This window comes from Adiantum capillus-veneris, chromosome 26 (assembly GCF_014529385.1).
Source record: "Adiantum capillus-veneris isolate H3 chromosome 26, ASM1452938v2, whole genome shotgun sequence".
NCBI classification, from domain to species: domain Eukaryota; kingdom Viridiplantae; phylum Streptophyta; class Polypodiopsida; order Polypodiales; family Pteridaceae; genus Adiantum; species Adiantum capillus-veneris.
Window position 1 is genome coordinate 122,628,097 of NC_140956.1, and position 9,953 is coordinate 122,638,049.

Consider the following 9,953-nt stretch of genomic DNA (forward strand, 5'->3'; position numbering starts at 1 on the left):
GAAGCGCACCATTGTTCCTCACATCCGTTCAACGAAATCTGCAAAACAGGCTTGGGATATTCTAGCTGGTCTTTATGCGAGTCGCAATGAGGCTAAAATTGCTTTGCTGCGTAAAGAGCTGGAGTCGAAGATTATGCATGAGGAAGATGATATGGACAATTTCCTTGCTAGTGTCAAGGATATCAATGAGCAGCTTATCTCTGCAGGTGAAGTCATTTTAGACAGTTCCCTTGTGCAGACTGTTCTTAATGCCTTACCAGATTCCTACCAGACTTTTGCTAGTACTTGGAGACTTATGATCCAAGGAAATCCAGAAGTTGTCAAGTTTGATGCATTATGCACATTGTTGTTGCAAGAGTCACTTTCCAAAAAAAACAGGACTAGACAGCGTGCAGTTGAACAGGCTTTTATTACTTCTCAAAGAAAGGGTGGTAACAGTAATGCAGCCACTTCTTATTGTTCTGCTGCGAGTGGCAAAAATTCTGTTCCTAATGCTTCTGCTGGCAACACTTCGTCTGGCAATTCTGGTGATAAGGGCAAAAAGAAGATGCGTTGCCATTATTGTGAAGCTAATGATCACTTGATCAAGACGTGTCCTAAGTTGAAGGCCAAAGAGGCTAAGAAGAAAGAGGATGGTTCCACTGCAAATGGTGGTTCCACTACAAATGCAACCATTGTTGAGTCTTCTGTGAAAGGAGACTGTGATGCTGATGTTGATGCAGAATGGCGCAGAGTGCACTTACAATCCTGTTGTCCATGATGCATGCTTGTCAGTTGCTGCAGATTCGCATGTGTGGTATTTTGACAGTGGTGCTACAAAGCACATTACCTCACATCATGAATTGTTTACCTCTCTCGAGTCTGTCCCTCATGGGAATTCTGTCACTTGTGCCAAGAATGCCTCTTATCCAGTTCAGGGAGTTCGAAAGATTGTGCTTACTGCTGCAAATGGCAGTTCCTTCACACTTGTTGATGCACTTTATGTACCTGGGATCAAGAAGAATCTCTTGTCTATATCCGCACTTGCTAGACTTGGACTTGTAGTCAAATTTGTGGATGACAGATGTACAGTTCATGATCTCAGTTTTGGTGATGAAATTGTTGCATCTGGCCTTTTGTGCCGTGGGCTGTATAAGCTCACTTTGTATGACAAGTGTGGACAAAATTTTACAAATGCTGTTGCAGATTCAAGGGCTATTTCAGATGCAAAACTTTGGCATGCACGTTTTGGTCATCTGAATTTTATCAGTTTGCTACGTTTGCAAAAATCTGATATGGTTGCTTCTTTGCCGCCTCTTGAAGCACCTGTCAAACATGTTTGTGAAGGCTGTATTTTGGGTAAGATGCAGCGTTCTAAGTTTCCAAAGGATGGTTCAGTTCGGGCCACATGCAAGTTGCAGCTTGTGCATAGTGATGTTTGTGGGCCCATGCAAACTCCGTCCTTGGGCAATTACCTGTACTTTGTGACTTTCATTAATGATTACTCCAGGCATGGATGAGTATTTCCGCTTAAAGCGAAGTCCGAAGTTTTTATGTGCTTCAAACAATTTCTGGTTATGGCTGAAAATGTCTCGAAATGTACTATGGGCACCCTCCGTTCCGATCGAGGGGGGGAGTATATGTCTCATGAATTTAATGCATTTCTAGCTAGTCGTGAGATAAAACACCAATGTACAGTGCCTTATACACCTCAGCAAAATGGTGTTGCTGAGAGGAAAAACAGGTCACTTACGGAAATGGCACAATGTATGGTCAAAAGTCAAGCTTTGCCGCATTCTTTTTGGCTTGAGGCCATCATGTGTGCCACTTATGTACTTAACAGGTGTCCTACGAAAGCTTTGCAGTCTATTACTCCATATGAAGCATGGCATGATAGAAAGCCTTCTATTGAGCTCATGCGTGTTTTCGGTTGTTTTGCATATGCTTTGATGCCACAAGTGCAGCGCAGAAAATTGGATGTTAAGGCTGTCAAATGTATTTTTGTTGGTTATAGTGCTGAAAGCAAAGGTTACAGGTTGTATCATCCGCAAACAAAACATATTTTGGTTTCAAGGGATGTAGTGTTTGTGGAAGATTCTGTTCAGCCCTTGCTGTCATGTACTAGAGACAGTAATGTAAGCTCACAGGACATTTATGACACTTTGTTGCCTCTTTTCAGTGGTGGAAATACGAATGTATGTTCCAATGAGGCAAATGTACAGCCTATGGGGGTTTCTGAAAATGTTTTAGATCAGTCTATTACTGATGCAGATGTACATGATGTACTTCATGAGGAAAGGGCTGAAAATGAGCAGGCTAGAGGTATGTCAAAATGCCTGGTGCACACTTTGCGTGACAGTAAATTGGATGCACCTTTGTCTAGTCGTACTCATTCAGGCTCTCGCCATGCATCTTATGCATCTGATTGTTATGCTTTGGCTGTGTCTAGCTTACATGATGTTGAGGAGCCTCTATCTTTTGATGAAGCACAGAATTCAGAAAATTGGATGGCTGCCATGCAATCAGAATATGATGCACTTATAGAAAATGACACATAGACTTTATGTGATTTGCCTCTTGGCAAAAAGGCCATTGGTACTTATAGAAAATGACACATGGACTTTATGTGGTTTGCCTCCTGGCAAAAAGGCCATTGGTACGAAGTGGGTTTACAAGTTGAAACGCAAGCCGGATGGTGAGATCGATCGCCATAAAGCTCGACGTGTTGCAAAGGGTTATGCACAGCAAAAGGGCATTGATTATGAAGAAACTTTTGCTCCCACTTGTCATATGACTACTGTGCGTTTTCTATGTGCATTGGCAGCTCATTTTGGTTGGGATGTACATCAATCAGACATTGTTATTTCTTTCTTGAATGGTGACATATTTGAGGAAGTTTATGTAACGCAGCCTCGCGGTTTTGTCATAAAAGGACAAGAGGACAAAGTGTGCAGATGTAAGAAAGCTTTGTATGGGTTGAAGCAATCTCCTCGTGCTTGGTATGAGAAAGCTAACACTCATTTGGTTAAACGAGGCTTTCGTAACAGTCCAACAGAAAGCACATTGTATGTAAAGCGTGAGGATGATGTACTTCTCATTGTGGTTCTTTATGTCGATGATTTGCTAATCACTGGACCAAATGAGAGACATATTGCTGAATTTAAGGCTGATTTGAATGCTACTTTCAAGATGAAAGATTTGGGGCTGTTGCATCATTACTTGGGTATACAGTTTAAGCAATGTGATGGTGGTATTGCCTTGTGTCAGAAAAGTTACATAGAGATGTAAGTTTGGACTTGAGGATTGCAAACCTATTGCCACTCCCATGGAAACAGGTTTGAAGTTGAGTCTACATGATGCTGGCGATCCTGCTGATGTCACTCTTTACCAAACTGTTGTTGGCTGCCTCATTTATGTATGCAACACGAGGCCGGATATTCAGTTTGCAGTCTCACAGGTCAGCAGATTTATGCATAGCCCAGGGTCTAAGCATTGGCAGGCTGTCAAGAGGATTTTCCGCTACCTTACTGGCACTTTACATCTTGGCTTGTTTTATCCCAAAGGGGGATCATTGCCACCAAACTTACATGCTTTTTCGGACTCAGATTGGGCTGGTTGTTTTGACACGCGAGTGTCCACAAGTGGTTTTTGTTTCATGCTTGGCAGTTCAAGTATATCATGGTCGAGCAAGAAGCAACCTACTGTGGCCACTTCGAGTTGTGAGGCTGAGTACAAGGCAGTCTTCATAGCTACGGTTGAGTGTGTATGGCTCAGACGCCTTATGGCTGATTTGGGTGTTGGACAGGACACTGCCAACACTATCTACACTGACAGTCAGAGAGCATTGGCAGTTACGAGGAACCCAGTTTTTCATGCTCGTACAAAGCAGCATTACCACTATGTTAGGGAGAGGCTCTCAGCAAGAGAGATCAGCTTGGCTTATGTGCCAACACGGGACAACCTTGCAGATCTTTTCACAAAGGCATTGTCTCATGAGAAGCTTGAAGCTTTCCACAAAGCTTTGGGCTTACTCCCCTTTGTGGATTGATCCTGTCCTCAGGGCATGGCACTTCCTTTTACTCATGTGCCAGCTCTCGTTCACCGCATCACTCCAAGGGGGATTTGTTACCATATACATGTGGTAGTGATGTGTGTGAACACACTAGGACCGCCGGGGCATTTTTTCCCTCTTTAGGAGTTTTTTTCCCCCGTGCATTGTATATACGCCCATCACTCTAGGGCTATCTATCTTTCCATTGCACACAAAGTAATACACTCTCTATTGTGTGCCTTGAGCTTCCTTCATCTTCTCCAAGCTATGTGCATTTCTCTGCAACCCTAATTCCAACAACTTTCCCTATTTTTGACATTTTTCACTTATTATTTTAAGTGACTTTTGTTGGAAACTAGGTAGGGCAAATTGACTATGTTTGTACATATAGAAACCTAGCGCTAGTACTTTCTGGCAAAAGAGGCGGCAGGAACTTCGCTTTCAACCGGCACCTTCTCAACAAGCCCCCCCACCGGCGGTAAACCTTGCGTTTTCAGCCACAAACCCAAGATCAGCCCAACATTTTTCATCAAGGACAGCCTGGAGTTAGCAGAGACAACAGATCAGCCCTAGTGTTAGCAGTTTGCAACAACAGGAGGCTAGCGTTTTGCAACATAACACAGTTTCAGCCTAGCGTTTTTGGATCAGCATAGCAATTCAGCGTTTTGCAGTTCATCGCGACAAGATTCACAGTAGCATCAGCGTTTTTAGTTTTCAGCAGTCAGACATTGCGGAACAAGTCCCGAACCTCGCAGATCTCACCTTCCCGCAGCAGATCCTCGCCGCACGGTTAGATTCCGCGAAGTTTGCAGATTCAGCTTGGAAAACGCAGATTTCAGCATCTGTGTTTTGAGCGCGTCGTTGTCGCATCGTCGCCATCGACATCATAACCGACATAGAGTCAGAATTCAGCATATAAATATTTGCAAATTTCAGCCCTTAGCATTCTCAGATTTCAGCCCGTCTCGTCGTCGTCCTCATCGTCGTTGACATCATCGGCAAGTCCAAAGCATTGTAGAGATTTGTGCAATCATAAGTAGACCGCTCTCACCATAGAGAGTGGGTCCTTCGGGAGAGGGTTTGGACAACATTCTGGTGTCGTATTCTTCTCTCTCTATCTCTCAGTCTCATGTACCTTCATTCACAGTGTCCATTGCACTTTGTTTGTGTCCATTGCACTCTCTCACTAAAGAAACTCCCTTCCATAAGTAAAAGGAACCCTTGAGCACAGTTCGGAGCACTTACCTTGAGCAGAGTTCAACATTCATTCCGCTGCACCTTACAATAGGGCAATCGGGGCTATCATTGAGGGCATGTATCACAACATCCATGTCACATTTTGCATGGCGCATTGCCTCAATAACCTCCTCAAGGACATAGGGAGCTTGTCATGGATTTCACCCACCATTCGTGACACCTCTCAAATTGTCTCCTTTGTGCTCAACCATTGAAAAGTGCGCCATGAGTTCTTAAAGAGGAGCCACTTGTCCTTGCTCAAATATTCAGAGACAAGATTTGCATTCAATTGGCTTATGCTAGGCTGCTTGTCTACATGTGGCGGAGCCTTAAGGGGCCTCTTTCTCAGTCATGAGTTCCAGGCCATGCCGGAGTCTACATCAACAACAGAATTGAAATGCCGAGAATGGGCTGACGACGCCGCTTTGTGGGAGGAGGTGAAGACTCTTGACGCCATGGTCAAGCCTATTCTACACCTACTTCGAATTGTGGATGGCTTGCAGCCATGTATCGGCAAAGTCTATGAAGCCATGGATCGGATGATAGAGACACTTGAGAAGCTTGTGCCTGACCCTGTTCAGTATGCAGAGATTCATGGCTTGTGTGAGTCGAGGTGGAATGGATACTACTCTCCACTTCATGTGGCAACTTATGTGCTTGACCCTGAGTTTCAGGGAAGGCGTCGAGAGACCAACAAGGAGGGTGAGCAAAGGATGGCGTCTTGCATTGGAGCGCCTTGAGCCTAGCAGTGACACTAGGCGCAAGATTAAAGACGAGCTGCTCAACTACAGGCAAAAGAATGTCTCCTATGGATGTGTAGATGCACAGGTTGATCGCAACAAGATTGGCTCGGTTTTGTGGTGGGATGACTATGGAGGAGATAGCTCACATTTGCAACGCTTGGCTGTTCGTGTCCTTAGCCAAGCATGTACCACTAGTTGCTTGGAGCAACTATGGAGTGTGTACAGCCACATTGCCTATAAGAAGAGGAATCGCCTTGGGGTCCACAGGGCCAATGGTTTGGTGTTTGTGAGCGCTAACTTGTGCATGCTTGCCAAGAGCGTCACACACAAGGCAGATCCCTTCACTGAGTGGGAGATGGCACAAGAGAATCCATCTATGGCCGAGACACTTTTGGAGGAGCTAGAGGAGGACTTAGACCCTCAATGCGAGCCTCGCGAGGCCTCATATGTCGCTGACGACCTCGACTACGATGAAAATATGAAGATTCAGCAAGCGAGCACTTCTTGAGTTTGATGATCATTGATCACTCTCGAGTCTAGAGTCTACTCCTGTAGAGTCTACCTACTACCTAGCCCTTTGTACTTTTTGTTATCCTTGAGGCTTGTCCTAAATCCTTTTTGAACCCTTGTGGCGTGCACTTTTCATTTCGTATCCATCGATGTTTTATTAGCACATTTGCGGCTATATGACTCATGCTCTTTGGTCTATTTAGTGTAAATTGTAGTCAAAGTGATGCTCTATGTGTGTGGCATGTGTGTAGGTCAAAAAATGCCAAAAAAAACTCTCTTTTTTTTTGCCGTTCCGACCCCGTCCCCGTTTCTTGACTTTTGCCGTCCCGTCCCCGTCCTCGACCCACTGACCCATGTAACTATGAAATAAATAGATGTACATCAAATTGGTATCTGAAATGAATGAAGGATAACCCATAGAGAGGGACATAGTGCCATGTAAGCCTACCTTGTGCAAGGGTGAAGAACACGGGGGTGTGTGACTTAAAAGGAATGGCAACGCTCTTTTGCTGTCCTAGAAGATCCAATTGATGCGTCCTAGCAACAGGCATTCGACACCATCTACAAGTTCATGCAGCGCGGTGGAGAATACAAGCTCAAATCGTATCTGGAAGCATGTCTACAGTGCCTTAGCTTCTGCAAGTATAAGAGCCCAATCCCAAGCCGCCCCTTCAAAAATCATATGACAACCAGGGAAAAATAATAGCCATGAGACTACACCCAAGTCACCAAAACCTTGATGAAGGCCCAAAAAAGATAGGAGAACCCAGACTGGCTGTTGTCTACCTTTGCGAGAGACGGGGTACTCAGTTTGCCACTAATCTTCTGCTGCCATTTTTACATAGCAATCACATTCTACTGACAGTTCAGCAACCTGATAATGCTTCATCAATGTTGACGTTTCTAGCTCCGGGACATCCATAGTCATGACAAAGAATGTACATGAGCATGCGTCTGATATGTGTCAACTCATAATGGTCCATCAGACAAAGAATGTACATGAGTATGCCACCATGTAAGGTAAGACGGACACAACAAGGTATGGAGGGACATATTTGAAGTGTTATTTCTCAAAGTAACAGTTGAAGAGCCTCTATGGCCAAAAACTCCTATTTATTGCTCTGTGTCTCCACAAAATAGCAATAACACGGTTGTAGCCTCTGTCTGCCCCTCCCTCTCTCCCTCTCTCTCTCTCACACACACACAAATTCTCCTCTTCTTCTTTCTTCTTCTCCTTCTCCTTCTCCTTCTCCTCCTGTGTAAGGAAAGAAACGCACCTTGAGAGGGCTACGTCATCCGCGATGACGTTGAACAAGAACAGATGAACTGTGCGCTTGGATTTTGCTTCAACGCCAATTGATCCAAGGAGTTCTGAAAGTATGATGTAAAAACGCAAGGTAGAATTACAACAATAATAATTAGGAGGATGAGTTCCAGCACTGGAACTCACCGAGCAAACCTAGGAGAAGATTTGCATCCCTTGTCTTTCAAACCCATTTTTAGAGGTTGTGCATCTACCTTTGCATTTAAACCTCATAGCATGCATGTTTAGAGGTCTGTCTTTCTCTTTCTCTTGTGCGTGATTCCGCGAACGCCTCCTTCCCTGCAGAAAGCCTCACAAATGGAAGCGCATGTCAACGAGTTGTGAACGCAAGGTGAACGCTTTAGTTTTCCAGGCCTGACTATAAAAGTGAATATGTAAACGTCGTCATAGTACCTATTATAAAAGGTGGAGGGATTCCGGCTCCTTCCCCTCAAAACACGTGACAGAAGCTCCTACCTCTGGCGAGTGCATTCTGTAGAAGTCGGACGACACAAAGAGAGAGAGAGAGAGAGAGAGAGAGAGAGAGAGAGAGGTGCTCCTAGTGCACGTAGGCTGCGGCTCTACCCTCTAATCTAATTATCTGACCTCTGTTTCAATGCAGTAAGTAACTACAGTCTACCTACCACTGCTTTTCTCGCGGGTTGCGACATAGGAGAAGAGTCCATAAATGAAGGCGGCTTGAATTCAAGGCCTCTTCAGCTAATGTGACCGAACAAGCGAAGGAAAAGCACAGTCGTTGGCAAGGGCCTACTGAGAGCATCCCGTCGAGCAATGAAGAGTTTAGAAGAAGCGATGGCAGTTGATGAAGCAACCCAGCAGTGCTACCAACGGAAGACGCGGCATCCCTCCTAGAGTGGAGTGCTATGTCGGCACGACGAGAGAAAAGGGAGGAGAGGAGAGAAGAATAAGATGACGCTAAGTGCAATCTCCCCCCGTGCAAGAGTGAGCATTTTTTTCTTGCACGTATTTATTTATAGATTTTTTGAATGCTCAAAATGAGTACAAATTGACCGGTCGGACATAAATGGCCAAAGCTCATAAAGAGCACTTGAATAATCAAACATACATAAAATGTACTATCCTTCTGCATAATCCATTATCTCCTAATACTTTTTCCACCTGTCAGTTATAATAAATGAGTAAATATCAATTCCATACCATACCTCTCCGTTAGAAAGCAATTATCCTCAGTTGCAAAGATGAGAAATCTGCAAACGATACTTGTTAAAAACAGTGATTAGAAATCTATGTCAAAAAAAATACCATATAGTAAAAACAATGAAACTAAACAACATTGCTTATGCATGCCGTCATCCACATACTACCTATTCTAGTGTCCCATACCAGTAGAATAAACAGTATATGTCATACCCTGATGAACCGGGATATCATTGGTCACACTCATTATTCAATAATCTATTCTCATCAATCTCAAGTTCACTTTCATAAATACTGTCACCATAGAAAACTCTCCAAGCGTCAATTAGCGAAGCAGGATTCGAGTTGTCATCATACTTGCCGCCTTTTCTGCCTACAACCTTTTCTTCCCAGTTTGGCCAGATCGGGTGTGAGCTGAGCTCTGCTGGAAATGTGTTTGTGTGTGTGTATTTTTGTTCATCGTTCATCTCTCTCTTCATCATCAGCTCATGGTTTTGCACTCATTTTTCTTCTCCCTTTGTTGATGCTACATACGTATATTATGTACTCGTGATACTCCCTCTCATCACTCTCATCTACTTTACACGTGAGGAACTCATTTGAGATTTAGTCCTTCCATTGTTTCTGTCTTCTTGATCTGCTTCCATTATTTCTTATGCTGATGCGCTCCTCTATATCCATTATTCTCTCTCTCTCTCTCTCTCTCTCTCTCTCTCTCTCTCTCTCTCTCTCTCTATTTTTGTGCTTGCATACAATCCTCTTGTTGCGCTGGTTATGGCTATAGTATGTGGAGGCCGAAAGCAAGGGTGATGATAAACAAGATTGAAATACGTAGAGTCGGATGCTTACAAGAATGAGAAGAGAGCAAGGCCCAATAGCCATTGTACTAAGTTTCTTCAAACTTTTCACATATGCAGCTGCCTACGTCTATGTGCTGATGACATTGGGGAGA

General features: G+C 44.0%; 1 protein-coding gene across 1 annotated transcript in view; it reads right to left on the reverse strand.

The window, feature by feature from the left end:
- Positions 1 to 7,987, reverse strand: part of LOC147424117 (uncharacterized) — a 54,245-nt gene extending 46,258 nt beyond the window's left edge. The window contains exon 1 of the mRNA XM_086501884.1: positions 7,797 to 7,987. The gene's annotated coding sequence lies outside the window, so the exon portion shown is untranslated. The remainder of the gene's footprint in view (positions 1 to 7,796) is intronic.
- Between the last annotated feature and the right edge of the window lie 1,966 nt (positions 7,988 to 9,953).